The sequence below is a fragment of the Monodelphis domestica genome, chromosome 8 (genome assembly GCF_027887165.1).
Source record: "Monodelphis domestica isolate mMonDom1 chromosome 8, mMonDom1.pri, whole genome shotgun sequence".
Lineage (NCBI taxonomy): Eukaryota > Metazoa > Chordata > Mammalia > Didelphimorphia > Didelphidae > Monodelphis > Monodelphis domestica.
Window position 1 is genome coordinate 259,435,126 of NC_077234.1, and position 12,657 is coordinate 259,447,782.

Genomic DNA, 12,657 nt, shown 5'->3' on the forward strand with positions numbered 1-12,657 from the left:
TTCCACAATACTAGTTGATGTTATTAAAAAAAAACATTAATATGTTTTATTTTTACATTTCCTACATTTTCCTATATATTTTTCCCTTCTAGAATGGTAGGCTTGTAGGAATCTTATCTCATATGATGAAGAATTTTTTTAAATGAAAAGAGCAAGTAGAGAAAAATAATAAAAATAACAAAATAACAAATAACAAAAATGTGACAATATAATAAGTTTTCCACATCGGTTCAGCCCCCACCCCTATCAGGGAAATGTATCTTATATATTTACATATATATATATATATATTTATTTAGGGGGAGGAGCTATACTTCTTTTTAGTAAATTTTCAGTATTCTTTTTAAATTTTTTGTAGTAGTTATTTTCAATGCTATAATCAATGTATTTCTTTGCCTCTGTTTACTTCACTCTAGATCAGTTCATTTAAATCTTTTGATGTTTCTTGGTATTTACTGTATTTATAATTTCTTATGACACAGTAATATTTCAATATTCATGTATCTTAATTTGTTTAGCCATTCTTTATTCAATGGGCTTCTACTTTGTTTGCAATTCAGTTAGTTTTAAAACTATTAATAAAGATTGACTTAAGAGATATTAATCAGCTCCCCTGCATCTTTACTGTGGACAAAACTAGAAATAATAAACATGTTGCCCTGTAAAATTTTAATTAAAAAATCCCATCATCTGGCAGAAAGAAGAGAAACTGTCAAATGTAAGCCATGACCTAATGTTTAAAATTATAAATCAAAAGTTCATTATCTTTCATTGGCTGTGAAAATAATACTGATCTCAGAATTCTTGATGGACTTAGCTAAGAGAACTGGACTGTTTATAAAAAGCAGTTATTTGCCTAGAAAATTTTATTTGTAAGAATATTAATATATCTTATTTCTACCTGGTGTTCAGCATATTACCTCCCCCATTAGACCATAAGCTACTTAAGAGCAAGGATTATTTTTTTCCCTTTCTATGCATCCCCAGCACTTCGCACCATATTTGGCATATAGTAAGTGCTTAATAAATGGTTATTGACTGATTAACTATAAAAGAAACTAAAGGGGGAGAGTGGCCTTTCCTTTAGATTCTGCCCAAAGCACCAGAGAACTTTCTATGTGGCATCTATGAATGTCTTATGAAGGATTGATGGCAAGATGCAGGCAAGAACCACAGAAGAAGAAAAGGTATAAACAGGTTGAACTCTATCCTAGTTAAGGCAATAATATTCCTGATGATATTAGATCCTTTGAAGCACTGAAATATTTAAAGTGATAATAAATATTGGAGGCTGAATGAGAACTTAGAGGTGAAATGAAGTAGCTATAATTCTATGATTTTATTCAACTTACCTGTTGAGCTGTATTGGCTACTTCTTTGACCAAATTAACCAATATATTAATTAAGAATTCCTAAGTCTCTTTTGAAAAGAGGAGTTTCTTATAATTATCACAATAATAATTTAAATAATTATGATTCTTATTTACATAGCACTTGCTTTAAAGTTTTCAAAATGCCTTGCCTATACTATCTCATTTGATCTTCACAATGACTCTGTAGAGTCAGTATAATTATTATCTTGATTTATAGATGAGGAACCTCAAACTGAAAAAGGTTAAATAAATTGACCAGAGTCACACACCTACCTGAGGAAGGATTTTAAATCAGACTTTTCAGATTGCAAGTTTAATATTCTATAAACTTCAGCAGTTAGCTGTTTCTTAAATCTATTAACAAAAAAAAAAAAAGAAAACAAAGCTTTCAGCTTGAAGATCCAGAACACACAAGAAGGGATTTAGAAATAGCACAATTACTTTTTCAACAGTATAACCTTGGCACATTTCATTTTATTACTGGCTTTATATTTATTTTAATTGCTTTTCCTTTAATTTTTTTCAAACCCTTACCTTCTATCTTAGAAACAATATTGTGTATTGGTTCTAAGGCAGAAGAGTGGTAAGTGCTAAGCAATGGGGGTCAAGTGACTTGACCAGGATCACGCAGCTGGGAAGTGTCTGAAGCCAAATTTGAACCCAGGGCCTCCCATCTTTGGGCTTAGCTCTCAATCCACTGAGCTACTCAGCTGCCTCCTTTTCCTTTAATCTTAAATGTGTTTAATATTTTAAGCTATTCATGTATGAAATGCATAGTCTACTTTTGCAGATAGAAATCATTTGAAATGAACGAGAATTATCATCATGATGATTATTATAGAATTTGTGCTAATTCAATACTATCTAGAACTCAACACCAGAAGGGATGCAAAAAGTTGCCTTTTACAGACATTTATTTGAATAGATCCTGGATATGTAGGATTTTTAATAAGGCATTACACGTTATTTTTCACTGTGATTTTTAGACATTTACCTCATGATTTAAGACTTCTGTAGACTTCTAGTGAGTCAAGAAAACTGAGATTAGATGCTTAAAACTGATGGCTATTTTGGAAACAACTGATGCTTTTGATTCATCAACTTGCATAGGGCATAATTTTAACCAATATCCATTATTGTAGAATAACATAATTCAATTAAAAGGCATAACATAATTAAAAGGCATAAGAATATTTGTCTATAATGCTCAGGGCAGGCTTTTAGTCTTCTCTTTTGCCCTCTAACTCTTTTCACTATTATAATATCAAGTACTTTTTGAAAGTTAGCCATTGATCCATGGAATGACTTACTTTACTATTTATTTTATTCCTAGATTTCCTTTAAATCATTGGGTTCTCTTGGTGCTTAAAAAGATAGAACAAATCACATACCAGTTTTATACTTCCCAGAAGGAAATATATGATTATCATATAGTACCAGGGCAAAGGAAAATATAACCAAGCTCTTTGGACCTAAAGGATTTATTAAGTAAAATTCTATTATAAATTGAGTAAATTCCAATGGCTTTATCTGTACAAATTGAGCTTCCAGTGATTTTACAACTGTTCATAAAGTGAAACATTTAAATAACATTTAAGATATTGTCATTTGTTCTTGAAAAAAACACGAGCCAGTGTTGTGAGTGCAGTCAATGTGGGCTATGCACATGATTCAGCTCAACCAATTCCGTTAAGCAAATATTAAAGTCCCTGCTACCTTCCACTGTCCTAGGAAGAGATTGTAAACCATGTGAATTAAAAAATGAAAACTCATGCAATCAACTTCCTTTTTTGCATTTCCATAACCAAATGTTTAATAAATAAAATCAACATACAGTCATGTATATTAATTAGTCACATTAGTACTGGGGAGTAGTTTGCTATTATAAAATAAAAATCATTTGTGTATAGAAAATACCCTTCAAATTTTTCATGTTCTTCTTCATCTCTATCATGGCACTCTAGAAACATTTGTATATCAAAACTAGCACGACCAATACTGAAATGGAATTTATAACATGAGAATTATGAATGTGTGCTGTAGATGTATGTTACCCATTGTAGACAGAAATGATAAACAACCGACTGGACTGACATGGACACATCGTTCATTAAATGAGCTATTGATGAGCCCGTAACCCAGAAAGAGTAGAACAAGACAAATGCCAAATCATTACAAAAACTCATCAATAAGTTGGAAAACATGTTTATAGCCTGCCAATTGAAGAAGCTGTTTTTGCAAACACTAGCTTCCATAAATATTGAAGACTCATACGGAGGCGAGGCCATTATTGCATTTGATTTTAGGAGCTATGTTTCAAATACTGCTATTATTTTGAGATTTCCAATCTCCTTTTTTATTTTAATATGTTAAAATATTATTTCTGACACTCAGTTATTGTGACTCGCTTTCCTAATGTGGATTCAAAGAAGGGTAGTTTCGAGGCTTCATTCTGTGACTTCTTGAGAAAGAGCACCGGTGTAGGGATAACATCTTTTCTATGTTCAGTTCATGAAAAGGCAAGTGGCCCTAGCAAGGGAAAGGGGGACGTATTAATTACGATCACTTCTACACAACCTTTGAGATGCAATTTCTCCTCTTCATGAAGCCTTTGCTTAACAAACTCCAGGCTCAAATGAGCTCTTTCCTCCCAACTCATAGAAAACCTTTTCTGTATAAGATACACGCTTGACACAAACGCAGTGTCTTGCGACACTGCTTGCACTTTTATTTGGCAGATAGCTGTATAGATGCTCTTTCTGCCCCTCGCAAGTCCCTAAACTCTGACTCCTTATTATCATGAAGATCTCTGGCATGTCACAACCTGGTCCCTCTTAACTTTCCCTGCTTTACACATGGGACTTCCTGCACTCCATCTACAAGCCATGTTGGCCTATTCCTCGTCCCTCATCATTTTATCTTTGGTCTCCTCACTTTGGTTCTGGGCATCCTCCACACCTAGAAGACACTTTCTGAAATAAGGGCTTTCCTTCCTGCCTCAGCTCACACCCTTTCCTCAGCTCCACCCACAGGACCGATAATGCCACACGTTGCCAACTGCCTTGCATTGTGTGATCTGTATGTGCTTTTTAATGAGGAGGTTTTCTTCCCTGTTAAGAATCTTCTCCATTAATCTGAAAAGCTTCTTAAGAGCCAGATCTGTTTTGTCATTATATCTCTTGGGCTTATTACCTGACAATAAATGTTTACTTATGGTTAAATTTTTCTCCCAAATAGATTACAATTGCCGTAAGGGCACGACTCTTATTCGTTTTATTGTACGGGTTGGAGTGGGAAGAAAACATGGAAATCATCCTGTCCAATGCATTTATTGCACCGATGAGGGAACTGAAACCCAGAGAGTTCTAGTGACTCGGCCAGAGGAATGCCTACTAGATATGATGATAGCCCAGTTCCTTTGGTTACAAATCCCAAGTGTTTGTCCATCACTCTACAGAGTGCTTCACATTCCCCAAACCCTAGAACGATGTGATGGCCTACTTGATATTTAAAGACCTTTAAGTGTACGTATGAATGGATGAATCATAAACAGTGACGCCTCAAGGTGGTCACATCACAGTTCGAAATGTATTCTGAAATGTAGTCCTGCTCACGGCTCTGCTCTTGCTTTCTTAGTTTCCATGCCTCGCCTGCGTTTGCCTCAACCCTCAACTCTCTGGTTGAAACTGCCCATATTTCAAGATTCAAGTAAAATTCAGCTTCCTAAAGGACACATTCTTTGGCCCCCTTACACAGGACTGTGAGCCTTTCTCTTTTGAGTCCCATTTAGCAAGCCACCATCGAATACTTCTTTGTGAAGTGTGTAAAAGGGAACACTAAGGTACAGTGTCAAATGGGAGTTGAACACCGTCGAGGATGGTTCAGACGGCTGGCTGGGCTTTTACATAGCTAGCCAGCTCAAGGTGTCCCCCCCAGGCAGAGTGCTAACCGGAGAGAAGGCTCAAAGATGACCTCCTGGGAATTTGGCTTTCCCCAGTTGAGGTAAAACCCCGTCTCCAGGCTAAACTCTAAAGACTGCGCTCCCCCCCATGGCTCTGCTTGGTGAATCTGACTGCTTCTCAGGGAGGTCTAATTTAGCTGTATGAAGCAAGCAGGGATAGGATCAGGACAGAGGGGGCAAGGTTCCCTCAAACTGTGACAAAGAGCGATGCGATGGCAAGTCTTGCCAGTCCTCGGCTGACGCTGAGGCCAATCTGAATGTCCTCTCTGTGCAGTTTCCTCGCTCTGCTGTCTAATACCAGGCTAGTCCACAAAAGGAATAAGTCTCTAGGTATCAGCTGAAGCAGGTGACAAGAGGGCAGGAAGCCAATGTGTGCCCTTTCTCTCCAGCCTTGACTTCATCTGGTCTTGCCCTCACTCTGGTCCTGACTCAGTAGAGGGAGACTCCACTCTCTCTCCCTGTATTACATGATGGATCTTAAATGAACGGGCAGATGTGACTGTTTAGTAACTGAACATCTGAAATATTGTAGAGTTTGACTTTATGGGAGCTTTTGAGAAATGATCTGGCATTATTGTTGCGGGAAAGATGGAGAGATGCAAACTAGATCAATTTAGAATTGGTTCCGTTATCTTACTCAAGGAATAATTATTAATGGTTCAATGTCTACTTGGTAGGAGAGCTCTAGTACAGAACCAAAGGGGTCTGTGTGTCATCCTGTTCTTTTAAAAAACCATCTTATATAATTGGCGTAACTACAGGCACAGATGGCATGTTCATCACATTTACAGGCGGTGCATTTCAAGTTCATCTGAGCTGTACTGTCTGAACTACTCCTCACTCCTAAATGTTAAGGTTTCATTCCTTAATAGAGTTCATACGGAGACAGAAGATGAGAAGGGAAAATGAGCCGGAGGGAGGAGTGAATTCTTTTAAGATTTCAGTGAGCCGCATTAACTACTTCAATGACTAGACTTCTTGGAAGTACTTTCTTCCTTCTGCCGTCATCCTAAGGACCTTCAACTCTGACATATTTGTCACTAGAAATGGCCAGCCCTTCAGACTACCTTGCCTTGATCCTAGCCTAGCCCATAGACTAATCATTGAGGAAATAAATCATTGTGGCAAAGTGACCAAGCTTCCTCACCACTTGAAATAACTGCTACTGCACTGCCATTAGCAGGCAGCTGGGCACAGGAGCCTGGAGAGTGGAAGGACCCTCTTCTCCCTGAGCTCTGGCCTTGGTGCCACCCTACAGAGAGATGGAAGGGAAGGATCTAAGGGTAAAACTCGAGGAATGTTGGGACTCTAGATCATGGAGGTGGAACAATTGTGCATAATGGTGATATACAGAAAATGGTCCCTTTGTACATAGCTGACGTAGAGTAAAAATAAAGTTATATGGAGTTGGGGTATCTGAAAAATTGAAAAAATAAGGTTTTTGAGAGGGTATCGATAGGTAAAATGAAGTCAAATTTAAGGGAATTGACCTGGGTAGAGAGGAAAACAGTGACCATTTAACGAACTCTTTGATAAAGTAGAGCCAATAGTTTGGGGGCTAATAGATAATGGCCATCAAAATTTGAATAAGGTAATATATCTGATATTTGAGTTAAAACTCAAAGAGGAGGGGTTGCTGAGGGGCAGTGACAAGAGATGGGACTAGGAGGGATAGTTATCAGCAAGAATCAGGCCTACTCCTCTTATCTGTCCAGAATCTCTGTGTATATGACTGCATGTGCACACCCTTGTGGTATGGCTGTCTGACAGAAGATTTATCTAGTAATGAAGTAAGTATCCAGGAATGCAGTATATTCTGTCTAGACCCAGGTTTCCATGGCTTCAAGATGATGGAAGGACCATGAGAGGGAAAAAAAGGTCTAATTTGAACGGCAGTTTATTAATAATAGAAAAGTAATTCTAAAGAATACAATAAAAGGAATGTGAAGCCTGATAGTAAATCAGGATGATTAAAGCTGCTGTTTTTGTCTATAAATGAACAAAGGATAATTAAGGGGGAAGGTAGCTTCTGCCAGGGATGTCTCTAACTAAATTGAAAGGATTCTCCATGTATCCATAGGCATTCTGGACTTCTCACATCCTTCCCAGTAGGATTTTGATTTGATTACCTCTGAACAAGAGGTAAAAATGCAGAAATGAGGGGTGAGGGGTGATATTAGCACACAAAGCGGATAACAAGGTTCTAGTGTTTATTACCCTGGAGCTGGCTAGATAGAAATCTGTGCTTTATAGTTGGAATAGAATTTAATTGTTTTTATAATGTATGAGAATAAAAATATCCCATTCCCACTTTTTCTTTTTCTGGTCCAGATCTTTGATTTCTTTGCAGTAGTGATCTGGAAACTCTCAGATTAGCCACCATAGCAACTCTTCTGTAATTTATAGTCTTAGAGAGTTAACTAGCACACTGAGAGGTTATATGACTTGCCCTTAGCGACAAAATATGTTAAAGGCAGAACCAATCCAAGGGCAGTCCTTCATCCAAACACACACACACACCCCTATCTACACACACACCCCTATCTATACACACACCACATATGCACATATTAGACAAAATGGAGTCGAAATTAAAATATTCAATATCCCAGGTCAAAGAAAATTTTACCTAACTTGTCTGATAGTTTCCAATGTTCCTTTTGAATGAAGTAAGGTACACAGGGCTTCCATTATTTTTATTAATTAAAGCAATTTTCAATTTGGCTCCATTGACAGTTTTAGATATTGCTGTATGGCAAATATGACGTTTTATGGGAGTATGTTGAGCTTTAAAATGTTCTTGTGGTGGCAAAGTAAAAGCAAAAGCTGAAACCGCACTGAGAATCCTTTGAAACCAATATTTAAAAAAGAGTCTCAAAGTGATAAGAGTCAAAAGCCAACAGCAAGACAGAGAAAGGGGGCTCTCTTGTGGAAAACAGATTGAAAGGTAGGTAGAGAGAATTTATTTTATTTTATTTTATTTTTTGTTTGTATTTTTTCACTCTGGGCATTCTTTTATTAAATTTAGGATATTTTTCCATGTTTACATGATTCATGATTCTCTCCCCCCTTGGTTATACCCAACCCAACCCATGGGTTATCCATGTATCATTGTTCAAAAACTATTTCCATGTTATTCATATTTGCAGCTGAGTGATCTTTTAACATCAAAACCCTAATCATATTCCCATTGAACCACATGATCAGTCATAATTTTTCTTCTGCATTTCTGTTCCCACAGTTCTTTCTCTGGATGGATAGCGCTCTTTTTTTTTTAGTTCCTCTGGATTGTTCAGGGTCATTGCATTGTTTCTAGTAGAAAAGTCATTACATTCAATTGTGCTATAATGTATCCGTCTCTGTGTACATACAATGTTCTCTTGGTTCTGCTCCTTCAGAGAGAATTTATTTTAATGGGATAAGGGAGAACTGGAAGTAAAACTTCACACAGAGGAACACTGGCCAACCACCCCACACCTACTGCACCAGGTTCCAACTCTGGGCATAGGCTAACTTTAGCATCCTGGGATCCCTTTTACATAAAAAATAGAACCACATCCCTCCACATCCCACACCTACCCTTTGAAGTCCCAGGCATTGGCACTAGCCCACAGTGAGACCCTAAAATTCACAGGACTTGACCCTTTCAAGCCTGTGTTTTGGTGAAGACCTAGACTTAGAGTAAAATACCGCACAGTGCTGAATCCTGTAAATGAGCAGCAGAGGAGACAGAATCATCTGTTTTAGAACTCCCAGTACATAGGCAAAAAAGCCTGGGAAAATGAGAAAATAGCAAAAGAAACACCTACCCATAATTTTTTTATGGATCCAAAGAGAAAGGAACAGTTAATAAGGGACATTGAGATCTAAATACCCACATGGAAAACTTCAAAGAAAAACTGCAATTGGTCCCAGGTGGTAGAAGAATTTAAAATAGAATTAAAAAATCAAATAAGAGAGGGGAAAGAGAAATGGGAAAAAGAAGTGAAAGTAATGCAAAAAACAAAATAAAATCTTGAAAAGCAAAAGTGATCAACTGGAAAAAGAGGTTTAAAAATCTAATGAAGAAAAGAGTCCTATAAATAATTTAATCGACCTACTAGAAAAAGAGGCAAAAAATTCAATTAAAAAAGATAGTTTTATGAAAGTAGAATGGAATAAATAGAGGATGATCAAAAAGTCATAGAAGAAATTTAGTCTTTAAAAATTAAAATTGGGCAACTAGAAGTTAATAACTTCACAAAACATCAAGAAACAAAACAAAAATTTAAAAACTTAAAAGAAGAAAATATGAAATATTTTGTTGAAAAAAAACAACTGACATGGAAAATAAAGCCAGGAGAGACAATTTAAGAAATATTGGACTACCTGAAGTTCCTGACCAAAAAAAAAGCAATATTACAAGAAATTATCATATAAAACTGCTCTGATATTCTTGAACAAGACAGTAAAACACACATTTAAAGAATCCACAGATCATCTCCTACAATAAATCCTCAAATGAAAACTCCCAGGAATGTTACAACCAAGTTCAAGAACTCCCAAGCCAAGAAGAAAATATTGCAATTAGGCAGAAAAAAATAACTTAAATATCATAAAGTCTTAATCAGGGCTGCATAGGATCTGGAAGCTTCCACATTGAAGGGTCAGAAAGGTTGAAATATGATATTCCAGAAGGCAAGGGAATTGAGTTTACAACCAAGAATAACTTAACTATAAAAAGTCCTTATATTCTTTCAAGAGAAAGTATTGTCATTTAGTAAAATAGATTTCCAAGCATTCTTGAAGAAAAGGCTAGACTTTAAAATAATCTCTCTCTCTGTCTCTCTCTCTGTCTCTCTCTCTCTCTCTCTCTTTATATATATATATATATATATATATACATATATATATGTATATATATATATATATAATTAATTTAAAATACTTTCCCATGGTTACATAATTCAGGTTCTTTCCCACTCCTACCTCCACCCTCCTAGAGTTAATCAGCAATTGCACTGGGTTTTACATGTATCATTGTTAAGAGGAAACTAAACTATTACTTTTTGCAGATAATATGATGGTATACTTAGAGAACTCTAGAAATTCTACTTAAAAACTTGTTGAAATAGTTAATAACTTTAGAAAATTTGTAGGATACAAATAACCCCCATAAATCACTAGCATTTCATTATAACAACACACAATTCTGAGGGCCTTATGAAAAAGAATGCTATCTACCTCCACAGCAAGAATGGTTGGAGTAATAATAGAGATAAATAATGATTTATGACTTGTTTATTTGAGTATATGTGTTGGAATTTTGGTTTTATAAGATTCATTTAAGAAAGTGAATAATGTGGAAATATGTTTTGCATGATGATATATGTATAACCCCAATTGAATTGCTTGACAACTCCAAGATGGGGAAGGAAAAACATAGAGGGAGACCATTTGGATCATATAAGTTCAGAAAACTCACATGGAAATTTCTTATTAAAATTAAAAAAAATGTTCTGGCTCTGGAGCCAAGAAACAAGGAAACCCGAAAGCACCATGATAATATTCTCCAACCAATCTTAAAGGAATGCCATGAAATGAATAAAGGAGTAAAAGAACCAACAAGGAGAGAGAGTGAAACAATATTAGAAAAGAGAACAAATGAAATGGTAGGCAGAGAATATCTGGGGCACTGGAGTGATAGAGGAGCATAGCCAGCAGGAGGATATAGCAAGGAGTAAGGAACAAGTCTCCGCCCCACCAACCCCCACCATCACATCTACTGTGGAAGGTTCTGAACTTGAGACCAAGCCAACATCCAGACCTTGAGACATGGCCTGGGCCACTTGAGGTCCAAAACTATGTACATCCCTTAAAGTTGGAAGCAAACCTGCAGTGCAGTTCATAATTCTAGATCAGATTAGTCTGTGGTATACAGCTTGATCTAAGTGGCCCCAGAGTGAGGCTAGGAGTTCCAACCCAGCCTTGTGGTGAGGAAATAGATCCTAGTTTGGAATAGTCCATAGACCCAAAGCTACCCATCTTACCCATCTTGGTATATCCCTGATCCTCTTGCCAAAAGCTCAAGGGCAGCCAAGTCTGCTTTGTGGCTGACTTGATCAAGCCCAGAGTGAGATCAAGAGACTATACCCAAGCCTGAGGCTAGAATTTGACCTGTGTCTGACCTGATCAATCCCAGAAACTCAAACCTGAGGCTAGAATTTCATCTATCAACAGTCTCAGGGGTTAATTGAGTTAGCAGTGGGAGGTGATTCTCAGAACTCCTAGCCCACAGACCATCATACCATCTTGTTAAGAACTAAAACTTGCACTTCCGGTTAAGATGGCGGCTTAGAGAAAGCTGAAGTTCAGATCTCCGGAAAACCCTTCCCGACCGATCTCAAACTAGAAGCTCCTAAGGCGCCGAAATTCAAAACGATCAACAGCACAGACCCTGGGAACCCTCCTCCTGGACCTGGACCCGGTTCAAAAGGTACGGCTCCCCTCAAAAGCCAGAACCCGAGATCCCTCGGACCTCAGGGGTAGGAGCGCAGAGTCCAAGGCTCCCGGAAGCGGCAGCCGCGCCGGGCTCAGAGAGCAGGGTCTGAGGAACAACAACCCTGAGGGCCTTCTACCCAAGTCCCAGTCCGGGTGAAAGTTACTGCCTGGGGCCTCTGCTGCAAAGAGCTGGTCGGTCCGGGTGAAAGTTACTGCCTGGGGCCTCCGCTGCAAAGAGCTGGTCGGTCCGGGTGAAAGTTACTGCCTGGGGCCTCCGCTGCAGAGAGCTGGTCAAAACAACAGCAACCCTCAGGGCGGGCAAGACAGCCTCACGGGCTGGATCCTGCTATCCAAGTCTCAGTGAAAGTCTGTGCTCTCGGAGCTTGGGGAAGCGGCAGCCCATCCCCCCACAGGCCGACGAAACAGCCTCACGGCCAGCGATTCTGAAGGCAACCTCCGGAAATCGAGCCAGGGGGAGAGTGTGGCCTCGTGGTCCGACCCTTCCATTCCAGTTCCAGTGAGGCATATTCAGTTTAACCCAGGGAAAGTCATAGAACCATCTGCCCAGGACTGCCTCTGAACACCAGACAGAGGCAAGAAAAACTAATCCTCCACATTCAGAAATGGCAAACTCCACAGAACCACAGAAGCCCCAAAATACCAAGAAAAATAAGAAGAAAGGGGCGACTCTGGACACATTCTATGGAGCCAAAATACAAAATACAGAGCAGATAGAAGAAGATATACAAGAAAATTCTCCAAAATCTTCCAAAGGAAATAGAAACTCTCCACAAACCCATGAAGAATTTGAATCAGAAAGGACCAAAAAGATGGAAGCCCTCT

The 12,657-nt window shown here is 38.1% G+C and overlaps 2 long non-coding RNA genes across 3 annotated transcripts in view; one reads left to right on the forward strand and one right to left on the reverse strand.

Moving 5' to 3' along the window:
* The window catches only part of LOC130455882 (uncharacterized), a 100,145-nt gene that overhangs the window by 50,309 nt on the left and 37,179 nt on the right, over positions 1–12,657 (forward strand). The window lies entirely within an intron of this gene.
* Positions 1–12,657, reverse strand: part of LOC103103123 (uncharacterized) — a 65,656-nt gene that overhangs the window by 38,932 nt on the left and 14,067 nt on the right. For both annotated transcript variants that reach the window (XR_471021.3, XR_471022.3), the window contains exon 2: positions 1,647–1,727. This is a non-coding gene — a long non-coding RNA (uncharacterized LOC103103123). The remainder of the gene's footprint in view (positions 1–1,646; positions 1,728–12,657) is intronic.